General features: G+C 37.7%; 1 pseudogene; it reads right to left on the reverse strand.

The window, feature by feature from the left end:
- Positions 1 to 1,653: 1,653 nt before the first annotated feature.
- On the reverse strand, positions 1,654 to 2,601 carry LOC123246514 (annotated as a pseudogene).
- Between the last annotated feature and the right edge of the window lie 1,956 nt (positions 2,602 to 4,557).

The following is a 4,557-nucleotide window of genomic DNA, read 5'->3' on the forward strand; positions in this document are numbered from 1 at the left end:
ATTCATTGTCAGTGACTGGTTATATCAGTGGGCCAGATCACAGTGAGTCCAAGGTGGCAAATTTGCATCCCTTGAGTTGGTTTACTTTGTGCTATGGAAACAAATTAGCCTCCTAAGCCAAGCCAGCTCAAATGTGTATCATTAATGACAAGGGGAACTGAGTAAGATAGTATGAATGGATTAATGTGAATCCATCACTGTTATTGAAAATAGCAACTCAAAGTGAATGCTCTGCTGACATAGGGTTAGCAGTGTCATTAAATTGAAAGCACAGTACATTATTATTTGTTGAACTGGTTGTCTCTTTTCTCTGAGAACCATTAGCGTTTTTGTGGTAATGCTTTATCTATTAGTGAATCCACTGGTATTTGTTGGATTTTTAAAAATGTATTTTATCATATAAGATGATTATAATCATAGGCTGCATTAAGGGAAGCAGTGTGTTACAGTGAAAAGAATGATGGCTAGAGAGTTAAAGAATCTGCATGACCTTGGAGAAATCACATAACTTTTCCAAGTCTCATTTTTCTCATTTGTAAAATGGGGGTATTGGACTAGATGACTTCTAAAGTCCCTTCTAGATTCTAATAGAGGCATAGCATGCAGGAATAGGGAAGTGATGATTCTTGAGCACTGTGTCTTAATTCATATATGGAGACGTATATAATTCTTACTTCTGCATTTTGAAAGTATCATAAGATTGTAGAGTAATAAGGTGAAGATCACTCAAGAGTTGCTCAAAGAACTTGATGTTAGAGGGCCTTAAATTCATTAAATATACTCACAAATATACCTTATGTGTATAGATATGTACACAGACATATACACGTATGTGTACATGACTTGTTTGATGGAAAGGAGTATATTTAGCCTGGACAGAAAGAAGAAGAATGAGTTGAAATTAAAAAGAGGTAAATTTAGGCTCAATGTAATGAAAAACTTCTTAACAATAAAAGTATTTTCTGCTGCTTTGGGAAGTGGCAAGTTATTCCTTATTAGAGGTTTTCAAGGAAAGGATGAACATTTATAGGGGATATTGTAGAAAGGTTTCTATTAGGATTACTAAGAATCTTGTTAAGGACTTGTTAGGTTTAAAATGAATATCTTCCAAGTTATTATTTTCTATAAAGTTTATTAATAATCACTTGAAATAGAAAGGATAGATAAGCATAGATTTAAAGTCCTTCTTACTCTAAGTCTGACCATGTGTGTAGCTCGTCCTGCAGGAATTCTCTGCCATTCTCTGCCTGCTCCTGGAAGTAGTGAGCCCAAAAGACCTAGGTGCGCTCCATCCAAACCCTTTTATCATGTAGAGAATGGGATGGACAGGGTCAGGAATCCAAGAGGGGGAGGGGATGAAATTCCCTCTGCACAGATTCTTGGATTATATGTCCTCTTCCAATTCTGCATATGTCTTGTCCTCTCTTCTTATATGGTTGGCATCTTTGTCTAAGTTCTATAATTTCTTTCCTAGGTTATTACACTAGCCTTTTTCTTTCTTTTCTGGGCACCAAAAAAAAAAATCCATGGTATTTTGTGCACAGAATTTCATCCAGTAGGGAAACCTGGAAGAAGACATGAGGAAAAGGTTGTGGTGTGAGGGATACTATTGGTCTAGCCCACTTAGTTTTTACCTCTTTCACTACACAAGGGTCATAGTTTGCAGAGGAGCAAATCTTCAAGGCAGCCCTTCTTTTCCTGGGTGATCATTCTAGGAATGTGGGTGCTAGTGCTATGGTTGACCATGCCAGTAGAGAACTCATTGATAGTGGATGTCTCATGGAATCCTGTTAGGCAATGGGCATTACCTAGACCCTCTTTGGGGTCATAAATCTAGATGTGGTAAATGTCAGTTACTTAGTTTCTTGATGATTTCTTCACTATACTTTAGAGATTCTTGCCTCTCATGGTTTTGGTATTGAAGTCAATGTGGCATCCAACTCCATTCTAATTATCAGGGATTGGCTTTGGATCAAATGTTATGATCATTGTAAAATTTTTACATACCCAATGGAGAATGAAACAGGAGATCCAGAGGTGATCTCCCATTACTATCCCTTCACAGAGTCCTATTTTGAGCTCCCACTGAACTGGCATTACTTCAGCATTTCTTCTCCCAATTTTAACTCCAGTATATAGGCAAGCACATAATGAGCTTTTACTATACCTCTTCCATAGATTTTATTAGCTCTTTCACTACAGTAATATGAGTCTGGAAGGCCAACCAAAAGGGTGTCCATCCATTCCCATTAGGATATATTTTTGATCCATGCCAAACCAGGAATTATACACCATATCCATTATCCATTTAAAGGCATACCTCAAATTGGTTTCTGCAAGCAGTTATATCTGACAGCTTCACAAAAATCTAATTTGTTGGGGTCATCCTGGAAGAAGTCTTAGAATAGAGCAGCAGGAATTAGGCACATGTCATAAGCCTTCAGATTGAAATGTGTTGGAGCCATCAAAATTCCATTCAGGAAGTTTATCAGTGCTCTTTGATTCACCATCTACAATCCAGGTATTATAGCATAATCCCTCATTGGTGCCATTGATCCAGATATACATAGCCAGGACTTTGTTACCTTGAGGCAAGTTCATGTATATCTACTTGATATTTTTTTCAAGGGAGAACTAGCTGAGGTGGCTGTGTTTGAAGCTGACTTGGGCCTAAAAGTGTGAGAGATGCTTAAGGTGAGGGTGCAAGACGATGGTTTCATTGGCTCACTGGTTGACTGGTCAGGTTGGAGGTTTTAGCTGGTGGCCATGGAGGTGGTATTGATGACAGTGGTGGCTATAATAAAATTGGCAGATTCTTTTCTTAGCTCTGGCCTCTACTGTAGCCTTCTAACTGGTCTTTCTCAAGTCCCTCCTCTCCATTCACCACACAGCTGCCAAAATGTTTGTTCTAAACTGTACTTCTGACTTTGTTATTCTCCTATTCAATAAACTTTAGTGACTATTATTCCCAGGATCAAATATAAACTCTTTTGTTTGGCTTTTGGAACATAGGTTGGCCTCCGAGTTCCTTTTCAACTCTGAAAATCTGTGACTCCTCTCTGTTGCTGCTAGAAACATTTGTAACTAGCTTAATGTGACTCAAATATGACCAGGGCACATAGAACAATGCCTTTATTATATCTGACCAAAAAATATCAAGTTTTAAAATGTCTCCATGTTCTTAGGAAATTGACAGCCTACTTCATTATCAATATTCTTGGGTTTTCTGGGCTCTTCTAGTACACATATACAATTAACTTTTAAAAAATTAATCTTCTATCTGTTTTTGTATTTCATTACTTATACAAGTGTTTCTTTCTTCCTAGAATGTAAACCCTTTGAAGTCAAATTCTATTTCTGATTTCCTCTTTGTGTACCTTTGTCTCAGAACAGTAATCAAATTATAACCACCATTGTCTCTGGCAAATGAATATTAATGGACTACTTTATTGTTCTAATCATCATTTTTAGGACTTTGCAGATCATTTCCCGCCATCCATAATTTTTCTTTTTATATTGTCTCATTCTTTTATTGGATAAAATTCCAGTTCCATTTTATTTGAGATTCAGTGTTGGTAAGGGAAAAAATGAAGCGCTTGGAAGTCATTGAACATTTAACAAAAGAGGTTTACTTTGTCCTGGGATTATGTAATAAGGATACATAACTTCTCTGCATGTGATTCTCCTCTCCATCTGTGACTTAGAATTACTACCAAGTCAAATAAGGGATCTCCTTTCTTCCAGGGAAATATATATCTACCATAATTATATAGCAATAGTTTTACCTCCTCTATGTTGTTTGAAAGCAAGATATCTCCCAATAATGCCATCCCTTGGTTCTTCAGAACTATTCTAATGGAGAGGAAACCTGTTAACTGAGGGAGACCTGAGCTACTTCTCTGGGGTGTATGGAGCCCTTTGAGGAGCTAATACCAAGTCAACACTGTGAGGAAGAAGGAATAAACAAGAGCTGGAAAGGATCAGCCAGAATTCTTAGCAGATAATTGTTCCTAGGGACTAGATCCAAGGAACCACTGGAAAAGGGAGCCTTACTCCTTTTCCAGGTAGCATTGACTTGTCACAGATATGGATTTATGGAAGTTAGACACCTATGTGGACAGATAGTTGCATAATGACACAGCTGTTGATCAGTAGGGAATCTCCTAAGATGGAAGAGTTCCATTTTGCCAGTAGAGAAGAGGTTGAGGGTCACTTGGGTTAGGAATAGCCATCATACCCTTAATGAGGGGGATCATATGGTCCTATGCCCAGCATAGTATGATATTACCCAAAATGTCCAAAATGACACTGGACCCCCTTCCCACTCACCTTCAGGTGAGAGAACAACTGTCTTGGGCAAAAACTCTTCCATGATTCATTCATTGCATAAAGTCATTGACACAATGATTTAAACAAATTTTTTTGAGTGTTCCTTTCCATTCAAGATGCACCAGAATTTCTCTAGGGGGTCTTATTCAATAGGCAATCCCCTTGGAAATATAGGAAGATTCATTCTGAGTTCTTATTTCAAAGAGTAACTAAAAATTTCCCGAAAGG

The sequence above is a fragment of the Gracilinanus agilis genome, chromosome 4, assembly GCF_016433145.1.
Source record: "Gracilinanus agilis isolate LMUSP501 chromosome 4, AgileGrace, whole genome shotgun sequence".
Taxonomy (NCBI): domain Eukaryota; kingdom Metazoa; phylum Chordata; class Mammalia; order Didelphimorphia; family Didelphidae; genus Gracilinanus; species Gracilinanus agilis.